The following is a 12,548-nucleotide window of genomic DNA, read 5'->3' as shown; positions in this document are numbered from 1 at the left end:
TTTTAGATGTGTTTTCAGATGATTTGACAGAGTTGCCTCCACATTGAGAAGTGGAGTTCACTATTTGAGTTAATACCAGGTACCGCACCGATTTCTATGGCACCATATCGTATGGCACCAGTTGAATTGGAAGAATTAAAGAGGCAGCTTGATGATTTGAGAATGAAAGGTTTCATCCGACCGAGTGTGTCACCATGGGGCGCACCAGTCTTGTTTGCTAAGAAGAAAGATGATTCTTTGAGGTTGTGCATTGATTACCGGAAGTTGAATCATGCCACCATCAAGAATAAGTATCATTTATCAAGGATAAATGATTTGTTTGATCAGTTAAGAGGAGCCAGTTGTTTTTCGAAGATTGCCTTAAGGTCAGGCTACTATCAGTTACGGTTTAGGGATGAGGATATCCCAAAGACAGTGTTCTGTACACGATATGGACACTATGAGTTCCTTGTTATACCTTTTGGCTTGACTAATGCGCCAGCGGCATTCATGGACTTGATGAACCGCGTCTTTCATGATTACTTGGACTAGTTTGTGGTAGTTTTTGTGGATGACATTCTCGTGTATTCACGATCTCGGGAGGAGTACGAGGTCCATTTGAGTATTGTTTTACAGATTTTACAGGAGCATCAATTGTATGCCAAATATGAGAAATGTGAGTTTTGGCTACAGGAGGTGAAATTTTTGGGGCATGTTGTTTCAGAAGGTGGAGTGTCAGTAGATCCATCAAAGGTTGAAGCAGTTTTGAATCGGTAGCAACCCAAGAATGTTTTTGAGATTCAGAGTTTCCTTGGCCTAGCGGGTTACTATCGGAGATTTGTGGAAGGATTTCTCCCGTTTGGCAGCGCCTATGACCCGTTTGACCCGGAAAAGGATCAAGTTTAACTGAAATAAAGCCTGTGAGACATCTTTTTAGGAGTTGAAGACAAGATTGACTACAACTCCGGTGTTGGTGATACCTGAGCGTGGCTTGGGTTATGTGATTTATTGTGACGCCTCATATGATGGTTTGGGATGTATGTTGATGCAGGATGGTAGAGTTAGCGGCAGTTGTATTTGCCTTGAAGTGTTGGAGACACTACTTGTATGGTGAGAGATTCGAGGTGGACTCGGATCATAAAAGTCTCAAGTACATTTTCTCCTAAAAAGACTTGAACAACAGACAGAGGCGATGGGTTGAGTTCTTGGAAGATTACAATTTTGACTTGCAGTATCATCTGGGCAAGGCAAATGTGATAGTAGATGCCTTAAGCCAGAAATCTCGTGGGACTCTGGCTTGTTTGGCTATTCAGAAGTGGAAGATGCTTAAGGATTTGGCAGAGATGGGATTGTATTGTTTTGATGATGATGTTGACAGTGAGCCAGTATTCTTGTTTAGTCTTGTGGCTCAGCTTACTCTTGTTGTACGAGTGATTGAGTCACAGAGACAGGACCCAGATTTAGATGTCATTCACGCTTTGATCTCCAATGGTGAGACAGTGAAAGATTGGACCTTGCATGCAGATGGGGGTCTACGGTTCAGGGGTTTGTTGGTGGTTCCCACCATTTATCGTGAGGATGTCTTACGGGAGTTTCATACTTCCTGCTTTGTAGTTCATCCAAGTGGTACCAAGATGTATCACAATTTGAGACGTCAGTATTGGTGGAACGGGATGAAGAAAGATGTTGTTCAGTTTATGACTAAGTGCCTTACCTGTCAGCAGGTGAAGGCCGAGCATCAGAGACCAGCTGGTTTGTTGCAACCATTACCTGTAGCGTAGTGGAAATAGGAACATATTGCTATAGATTTTGTGACAAGTCTTCTAAGGTCACGGAGGGGCAATGAAGCCGTATGGGTCATCGTTGACAGATTGACCAAGACGGCTCACTTTTTACCTATTAAGGCAACAGACGATGCAGAGAAGCTTGGTGTACTTTATGTAAAGGAGATTGTAAGGTTGCATGGAGTTCCAGTAACCATTGTCTTAGATAGGGATGCCAAGTTCACTTTGAAGTTCTGAGAAGGACTTCAAGTAGTGTTTGGTTCAGCGTTGTATCTTAGTACGGCATTCCATCCACAGATAGACGGGCAGTCGGAGCGTACTATCCAGATCTTGGAGGATATGCTTCGGGCATGTGTGCTTGACTTGGGTGGTAGTTGGGAAGATCATCTACTGCTTATTGAGTTTGCCTACAACAACAGTTATCAAGCGAGTATTCAGATGGCTCCATTTGAGGCGTTGTATGGTAGACTTTGTAGGTCTCCTGTTTGTTGGACTGAGGTGGGTGAGACCGCCACCTTAGGACCCGACATAGTACTCGAGACTACTGAGAAGATTAAGCTGATCAGACAGAGGTTACTTACAGCTCAGAGCCGACAGAAGAGTTATGCGGATAAGCGGAGACGGCCGTTATCCTTTGAGGTGGGAGACCACGTTTTTCTTCGGGTTTCTCCACAGAAGGGGTTGTTGAGGTTCGGGAAGAGTGGCAAGTTATCACCACGATTCATAGGACCTTTTGAGATTTTGGACCATGTAGGAAAGGTTGCCTACAGACTTGTTTTGCCACCACAGATGGACAGAGTACACAATGTCTTCCATGTGTCGATACTATGGAAGTACGAGCCGGATCCATCTCACATTTTGAGTTGGGTTGATGTGGACATTGATGAAGATAATTCCTACGAGGAAGGACCAATTCAGATCCTTGACACACAACAGAAGGTGTTGAGGAACAAGACAATACCAATGGTGAAAGTTCTTTGGAGATACCACGGAATTAAGGAGGCTACTTGAGAGCTTGAACAAGAGGTTCGCTCCAAGTACCCAGCATTGTTTTCTTCCTCATGTATGGCTTGATTTCGGGAACGAAATCTTTTTAAGTTGGGGAAAATGTAATGTTTCAAATATATGTATATATTGTTAGTCAAAGAAAAAGGAAAAGTCAAAAATGGTGGTGGGACCCACCACCCACTTACAAGTGTGGTCTAGAGACCACTTGGTCTCTCAAATCTCTCTCACTCTCCATAACTCTCTCTGCCTCCCTTTTCTTGTGCATTTTCTTTTTCATTTTGTACCAAACTTCAAGTCTAGATTTCTCCCACAATACTTGGAGTTTTTGGAAGCCGTTTGCGGCAAATCGAAGCCCACGACGAGGCCTTCGAATCCATACCAGCAATTTTAGTTTTGGTGCTCCCTACTATTTTCAAAATTTGAGACCCATTTGGAGGTTTTGTATCACATTTGAGGTAGGGGTTCTTAATCCATACAATCTTGTGCTTTAATGAGTTAACTCCTCTTGAATTGTTGTTTAGCATGATTAATTTGTATAGAATATAGTAAATTGTTTGGTTGTTGTGCATATATGTTAATTGTGTAATTATGTGTATTAAATAATCTATGTGAAGAGCATGCCTAAGTGTGATTTTCATATGCCTATCATGCTAAATTTTTATTGTGTGAAAGCATGTTGTAATTTCCTTAGAAATTCTTGTGAATTATGCTTTGTTAATTAAAATTGAGCTAGTTGTAGGATAATGAACATGGACATGGCATAGACGCATCCATGCACTAACATTGGGCATGAAAATGGGAAAATTTGTTTTGAAATGAAAAAAGAGGAATATTGGGAAGAAGTTTTGTTTAAAGTGTTTTGTGAAAACCCGATCGCCGAGAGGGTACCAAAAAGCCGGAGTGTTAATATAGCCTAGATGGAATTAGGGAGATTGCCTTGACGTGGTTGAGCCAGCTGGGCCCAAAATGACGCCGCGGAGGTACTAAGGGTCAGGGACACTAGCCAATCCTTCTCTCGTGTCGCTGCGGGGTCACCAAAGGGCAGGTTATGTTAACAGTTTGAAAGTGATGGATTTGAATGTTGAAAATGGGGAGCGAGATCGGCATACATTGCATTTCATAGCATCATATTGTATATTCTGAAATTGGATTTAATGTTGTACTTTCCCGGCATAGTATGACCCCGATTCCTATTGTCTTATTCCTTGTTTGGATTCACGAGGACACAAGAGGTGTGTCTTAGGCACCACCTACTGAGCAATTTTGCTCACCCCTTTTATTTAACATTTTTTTTCAAGAAGCAGGAAAGAAATGGCGGATGACGTTCTATCACAGACTTAGTATGGATTAGGAGCTTATTTTTTTGTTTTTGTATTGGGGTCTCACTATTTTTGTAAGACTAAGCATAATGTATTTTGTACAACAACTTATGGACTTTTAATATTATAATTATACTTATGGACTGTAACTTTTATATAAGCTGTCTAAATGTTGTATAGTATAAACATTTGATCTTAATCTTGTATTTTGGGACTGTAATTATGATTTCTGGATGATATGTCATGTGGAAGTTCCACCATGTGATGAACTATGTTGAGGCATGATGAATTGATGAAATGGATGCTGGAATGTATTATTTGCATGGTGTTGGGACAGGTTAGATAAATTTTGAATGCCCAGGAGAGGATATTGCATTTTTTTGTGTTTAAATAGGTGGTTGTAGGATCCCTTTTAGCAAAGGTCATGCCGAATTTTTTTTTTTTAATGGTATCGGTTTAGGGTAGTTACAGGGACTCTCATGAAAGCAGATCAAATTGTAAAGAAAACATTCTTCAGAGGCTAAGAAGCACCAAGTAAAATAAACTGGCTTTAAACTGAACAACTTACTGTACGGGCAACTGTACAAGACGAAATTCTCTGGATCACAATCAACAGAGGTCTTCAAGACTTCTGAAATAACAATTTGCACGTTCTATTTTTGGTAGGTTATAGCAATATCCATGTAACTTGCAATGACGACGAGTTCCAGCCAGCGTCAGAATGGTAATTGCAGCGTGAGGAATAAATTCATCCGAGGCCAAACAACATCTTCAGAACAAATAAGCTTACCCTTAAAATAAAAAATAAAAATAAAAAATAAAAAAAAAAAACCCTCTTCAGAACAAATTCTATTCATCCTCCAACTCTACAATCTGTGCCCGCCTCTCAGCTGCCTTCTTCCTAATAAAGAAGCCCCACCTCATAGCTGCCCTGATTTTCAGCCAACCCACAACAGCTTTGCCAGAACGGGTGCGATCCTCATCATAGCTGAAGTTGGGCGATGGTGATGGCATGTATGATGGGAAATTGTACCAATCTTCAGGCAAATTAACAGAGGCATGACCTCCCATGCTGAAGAGTCGAAGCAAATTCTGCATATCTTCATTCTCTAGCATCTCATGACTTCTAATGCGAATCTCCTCCTCTGACAAAATTTCCTCCGCACCCTTGTCTTGGTTGTGGGGCCAGACCTCAAAAGGGTTAAAATTGGACTGCTGAACAGATGTACTTGTTGTCTGGAATGACGTTGATGGCTGTGGAGGACCAAGGACCAGCCCAATCCTGCTGTCATGTCTTTTACTTTGAATTGGGTGGGAATTGCTAATTTGCTGGTCATGCTGAACAAACGGAATGCTGTCAAACTGGGTATGGGAATTGGAATTCACAGGCCGAGACTGATTTGGATACCTAGTTGATTGATTGTCGTTATAACCTGAAGCTGTCATAGGGAAGAAAGACAATCTGTTATTAATGTCTGCAATATACTTCAGTCATTAAACATCATTTCCGCTATTGGTTGTAAATAGGATAACCATATCACCTGATTAAAAAGGATAACAAACAATATTTCAAAGAAACACAAAAATATACATGCACTAATCTAAATAGTTCAATGAAAATATTTAGGTATCTCTTGCTCTTTCCTCAAGGATCCGTTTGGTTAGATGAAAATCAATGGTGATGAAAAGAGAAGTGAAGGAAAGGAAAATAAAATTCTTACGATTCATTTGTTAAGCATCAATTTTTTTAGGTAAGTTGTGAGAAAGTACCATTTCATGGTTTGGATAGTATGACAGTTACATAAATTCTCCTTATTTTTGTCTTTTTTAAAAAATAAAAGTACTATAAGGCCATGTTTGGTGTGAGTGAATGGAATCAAATGAAGTGGGAATGGAATACTTTTGTTTCCATTCTTTAGTTTGGTAACTTACTTTAAAGTTGGAATGATGATTCTTACCCATTCTCCGATAATGGTGATTCCCACTAATTCATTCCACTTTCCAACTAAAGAAATAACCATTCCATTTCCACTTTAATAATAATAATAATAAATAAATGAATTAAAAAACATTTAATGAAATGTCAGCTACATTTATATACATTTATATATATATGTTTTACAAAAATAGAATGTTTTTCTGTGCAACTAAACATGAGAATGAGAATGGTCATTCCATTCCCATTCCATTCCCATTCCATTCTCTGATTCATTCCATTCCCACTTTATTTTATTCAATCACACCAAACTAGCGCTAAGAATCTAAATAAAGTGATATAAACTATTATATTATTCTTATCAAGTTATACATAAACACATTTTATATTAGAGAATAAACAGGGGGTATAATTGTGATTTTATATAACTTTCATAAGAAAGCAAAATTGTCTAGTATTTTTTGTAGGAACCATTTATTGAAAAGTTAGCTGGTTAAAGTTACTTCCCACAAAATTTTCCTTTTTCTGCTATCTAAACTTTTAATATGTTCAAAAAAAATCCATTTCATTCATTTTCCTGCTATTTTCATCTAACCAAACGGAGCCTGAGTGAAGGCATGGTTGAAGTCCCAATAAAGGGGAAACTAATAGCAGGGGCTATAGGCTAGACCGCTAAAGAGACAACTGCCCACCTTTGAGTAGCCCAGACCAATAGACCAAAAATAATAAAATAAAAACAATATTAGACATGAGCTTTCACATTTTTAGGCAGTTTCTACACCTAACATGGCTTCAATTACAAACCTGAAGCAATTTGATAGTAGTCTTAGAATAAAATTGTGGAACTCAAAATCACACATTTTTTTTATCTTAATATTTACAACTTGTTTTTTGTTCCCTGGAGCAACGATAAAAACTCGAACTAACAAAGGTGGAGGGTCACAGTTTCGAGTGTGGCAGAAGTCACTTTGTGTAAAATAATGTCAAACTTTATGTTTGTCTTTAGCCCTCAAGGTAACCCGGGTTAATGGAACATTGATGCTTTCCAAACCCATTTTTCAACATATAATTGTAAATCCACTTATAAAAATAAGAATGGAACAGTCAAAAGATATTCGGGGTTGTAATTGTACCCATCTAAAGGGGTACATCATAAAGTACAACAAGAGATATCATACCATGTGGTGGAGTGAGTCGTTACAAATGGTATCGGAGCCTGACCAGCCGGAAGTGAGGCCAACGAGGCAGTTGGGCCTCAAAGGTGGGGTGATTGTGGTGACCTTATGGGCGGGTGTGCCGTGGGTGGTTGCAAGACACTAGCAGACTACCACACTGGGCGAGCTAAGGGTGCACAATCCCACATCGCATGGGTAAGGGAAAAGTGAAGTGCTTTTTTGTGGTGGAGTGAGTCGTTACAAAATTCGTAATCTTCTATTTCCAGTACCGGCAACTAACCTGCTGTCCTTAAAAGCAACTTTATCATAGTTTAGGGGGGCACTTGTTAATTCAGGGGGGTTTTGTGCAATTAGCTGAAAGTTCAGGGGGGTTTTATGCACTTTACCCGCAATTAAATGACTTCTTCAAAGCTTGCTACTATTCTAGCCATAATCATTAATTAATCTAAGATTATGAACAATTTTTTTTTATTGGGCAGCAATTCTTACCTCTAGTTAGAAGGCTTGAAGCCATTGGAGGTTGATTATCCAAAGGATTAGATTAATCAGTTAGACCCATTGGAACCTCATCTTGAGATGCACCTGACCTTCTAGTTTGCCTGAAGCTCAATAGTGACTTGCCATCATACTCTACAACTTGGTTCCAATTGTCATATGATTTCTTCACCAAGGTATCAACATATACCTGCAGCAACAAGTGTTTTAAAGGTTTCATAAGCATCACCTTTCTAGTTATAAACCTTAACCATAAAGTTCATTATCTAGCATCAGACCTTTATGTTCATACAAAACCTGGAAAAAAGTAATTATAATACATATACACAAATATACATCCCTTGTCTTTAAAAACCACGTTCAGAAGTCGACTTCCAATAATAGCAATGGAATTTTCTGACTGCACATTATGAAACAACAAGTTGGACCATCAAACATCAAGTTAATGGTCATCATTATGATAAAAAATATACAGCCCACATGTTTGTAAATCATACACAGAAGTCAACTTGCAATCAAATATGCCTAAGATGTAGAAAATAAAATAATAGCAATCAGGAACAATAGCAATGAAATGACATTAGTAGTTTCAAAAATATAGGAAAGCTGGCAGAGCAATGTCATGCAGCTTAAACATCTAAAGGAAGGCGTAGACTCAGAACAAATATTGGAACCTGTTAAATAATCTAAGATCAGCATTGCCACACAAAGGTGTACATCATACAAACCTTTTGGTTATCAGAAAGAACATCAGCCGAGGAGTATTGTTCACCCGATATAAGACCACTGAGCTCGTGGATATTGTTAAATACAACACCAATGTTTCTTGTATCGTCAGGGTAATATACAAAGTTTCCCACTCAAGGCACAAGTCTTTGCATGCTCTATGAGAACATCCCACATCTTATTCGACATACCATTACCAACGATCTACAACCACCAGAAAAGTATATCAGAAGACAATTACAAAGAAAGGACTCCCTAATTACACAACCAAATCGTACACTTACATTTCGTAACTTTTGAGAGTCTCTGACTACAAGTCGAAGAAAGTCTTCAACCGTGAATATCCCTGCGTTATTTAGCCTCTTGTGGAATGACCCATCCTTACCTATCTTCTCCAATCTCCACACCTCATCATTAAATGCAGGTGGATAGTGTTTCTTGTATACTGTTAAGAAAAAGAAAATGCTTCAGTAACGTATTTCAAGGCAAGTGACAATTCATATAAATTAGACACTAAGCAGTACATTCGCCCCTGTGATCTTTAACTGTGAAAGCTTTCGTCTTTGCCTCACGTACGCGTGTCCCCTCACAAAATCCTGAGGCAACCTTCAGGCCAAGCCTGAACTTCCTGCTCCTTATCCAACTGGAGTTGTCTGTAAATGTAAGCTCCGCAAGTGTTCCGACATCTTCCTTGAGTGTAACTTACAAGTCTCCAGTCAAAAGTGGTCTCTTTCCCTCACGCTCTTTCACAACATGGCTTTCAAATTCCTCTTGGGTCCAGTCTTCATCTTCATTGTTGAAATCACCTTCCAGCACAACAACATCGAGTTTTATGGAGGATTCAGACCCGGATGTTAAAACATGACCAGTGTTTGCATCAACCAAGACAATATGAATTGCAGCACCCTGCTCCCCTTCTACTTTCCCACCTGTGAAAAGTGGAAGAGACAACCTGGACCTAAAGTGCAGTTGTAAATTTCTTCCATCTGGCTCTTCAATTAGCTTAGTAGAACACCTGAAATATCAAATGAAAGGAAGAATAAAACACAAAAATTGAGGCAAAACATATCGTTTACAGGAATACATGCATGACCAATTCAGGAAGCTTTGAAATGCAATAACCAATATTTAGGCTGATACTTATGTTGGGCTAGAAAGCACGGATACGAACACAGAACATGGATATGACACGATACAGCACGGCAGTACGGAAAATCTCAAAAACATAAGAAGCTTTGAATTGCATTGAGTCCCATTCACCTAAAAAAAAATAATTACAAAACCGCATTCTCGTGTTCTGAAAGTGTCCCTGCCATATCCATGTTGTATCCCAGCCGTATCCAACCAAAAAATAAAATATTCAAATTCTAGTACACTTCTAGCCATTTCCCACACATGTTCACGTGTCCAAAATGTCTAAAGAGAGGACTTCAGCATCTGATGTAACCCACATTTGACCACAAAGAACTGTATAAAGCACCATTCAGAATATTCTTCATCGGGTTGAGGGGCTAATCCAAACCCAAAGTTTCAACCAAATATAACACAACATTACCTTCAATCCAAGCTCCCCAACCAATGCTCAAATTTTTGAACTTGGGTTAAAGAAATTGGGCTGATCTCGGGTTAAAAAAAGAGGTTGGATTACTCTGATGCATAAACAAATTCTAAACTAAAATAAAATTAGAAAAAATTAAAGAGAGAGAGGGAGAGAGATCAATTCTCTAAATGATGATTTATATACAATAAGAAAATATTTAAATAAGAAAATGTTCATCATGATTTTTGGATGACCCTTGGATTACCCTACAATGGAGGTAATCAAAAGTTGACTCTAGCTTAATAACGTAACAAATAACTTGATTGATGCAATTTACCAAAACAATGCACATTTACCATAATTAATGCAATTACCAAAATAATGCAATTTGACCAAACCCCCTAATTAGGTAAGACTCCAAGTGGACCCCCCATCGTCTAGCATGTGCCAATTTAAGGTTTGAGCCTTAGAACCCTCCTTGCCACGCCTTTTATATACTTTAAAAGGCTGCTGCCACTGTTCTCTACCAATTCTCCCCGGCTTGGAAAAACTCGACCCCGCATGAAAGTGTTCATAGAGGTCTGGAGCTAGGTGTTGGAATTCACCGTCACCAATCCACGTACAATCAGAAAGTGGCCGTCCTTTCCACTTAACGAGGAACTTTTGATAACCGCCTGCTCTTGTTGAAACAAGTTGGTGATCAACATCTTCTATTTCCTCTTTTAAACGTGGGGCTGGGGGAAGGCGAGTGATAGGATCAACAAGAAATGGATCAACAAAATGGCCTGAATGCAAGGTGAGATCTTCAATGTTGAAGACTTTACTGATACCCATCTCTTCTGGTAGGTCAAGAAGATAAGCATTGGAGCTAATTTTCTTGAGAACTTTGTATAGCCAGCACTCTTTGCGTGAAGCTTCTTATAAGCACCTTTAGGATAGCGTTCCGGTCTTATTCGCACCATAACCATATCTCCTTCATCAAATTCAGCAAACTTCCTCCGCAAATCAGCTTGTGTTTTGTAAGTTTCATTGCTCATTGCAATCTTTCTTCGAACTTCTGTATGGATGTCTCTAATATGCTTACTAAAAGCATCAGCTTCAGCACTAGGGCGTGCCACAATTGGTAAACGCACTAAGTCAATTGGATTCCGAGGACATAAATCCGTCACAATCTCAAAGGGGTTGCGCCTTGTGGATATGTTTACAGAACTGTTGTACGCAAATTCAACCATAGAAAGAATCTGGTCCCAGCTACTAATATGGTCACCAACAAGACAACTAAGCAAATCACCCAAGCTGCAGTTAATAACCTCAGGTTAGCTGTCAGTTTGGGGATGAAAAGAAGAGGAAAACTTCAGCCTTGTATTCAACATCTTCCATAATTTGCACCAAAAATAACTCATAAACTTTGTATCTCGATCAGAAACAATGGTATTTGGCAATCCATGAAGCCGAACAACTTCTTGAAAGAAAAGCTTGGCAATGTGGACAGCATCGGATTTCTTGGAACAAGGAACGAAGTGGGCCATTTTTTAAAAACAATCTACAACAACAAATATAGCAGCATGACTTTGACTTGTTTTAGGTAACCCCATAACAAAGTCCATGCTTAAATCTTGCCACGCCTCATGAGGGACTGGGAGCGGCGTATATAAACCTGTATTTGTCTTTCTTCCCTTGGATATTTGACAAGTTCTGCAATGAGAAACAATTTTGGACACATCCCATTTCAAACTTGGCAAAAAAAAACACGATCTTCCACCATGGCAATGATTTTATCTCTTCCAAAATGACATGCTGCCCCACCAGCATGCAACTCCCATATCACATGTTCACGAAGAGACGTCTTAGGCAAGCAAAGTCGAGTTCCTTTGAAGAGATAACCATCATGCACCGAATAATCAGGATATGTACCCTATTGTCCAGCTATCAAATCAGCATGTATAATGCTAAAGTCTGTGCAAGATAAGTAGTCTCTTTTAAGCATATCGAAACCAAGAACTTGAACAGAACAACTCGGCTAAGTGCATCGGCTACCTTATTCTCAACACCAGCTTTATGTTTGATGACGAATGAGTACTCTTGCAAGAATGAAACCCACTTCCCATGTCGGTGGCTTAACTTCTTTTGAGAGTTAATATATTTGAGGGCCTCGTGGTCAGAATACAACACTAACTCCTTAAAAAGAAGTAAATGACGCCAATAGTGAAGTGCTTGAATCACAGCGTAAAATTCTTTGTCACAAGTGGAATACCTTTGTTTTGCTTCACTAAGTTTCTCACTAAAATATGCAATTGGATGTCCTTTTTGACTGAGCACGCCTCCAATTCCAACCTGTGAAGCATCACAAGCAACTTGAAACATTTTTGAGAAGTCTGGAAGGTGCAAAATAGGAGCTGCAGTCATTCTTTTCTTCATGAACAGCAGCAGTTTCTTTGATTTCCCTTGCTACAACAGCATATATAACACCCGTCTCTTTACTTTCCAATTGAAACCTCTTCTTGGAAAGAAGATTGAGGGACTTTTTCTTGCTTTTCGCATCATTTACAGCCTGTCCACCTTTATATTTCTCCATTTCAGCTGAAG

At 39.2% G+C, this 12,548-nt stretch overlaps 1 pseudogene; it reads right to left on the bottom strand.

The window, feature by feature from the left end:
- Positions 1-4,625: 4,625 nt before the first annotated feature.
- LOC132278494 (calmodulin-binding protein 60 B-like) overlaps positions 4,626-12,548 on the bottom strand; it is a 30,764-nt pseudogene continuing 22,841 nt past the window's right edge.

Source organism: Cornus florida, unplaced genomic scaffold (assembly GCF_030987335.1).
Source record: "Cornus florida cultivar Cherokee Brave unplaced genomic scaffold, ASM3098733v1 CherokeeBrave_3.0.0_Hap2_Chr10, whole genome shotgun sequence".
NCBI classification, from domain to species: Eukaryota; Viridiplantae; Streptophyta; class Magnoliopsida; order Cornales; family Cornaceae; genus Cornus; species Cornus florida.
Note: the sequence above shows the minus strand (reverse complement) of the source record. Positions and strands in the feature narration are given on the sequence as shown.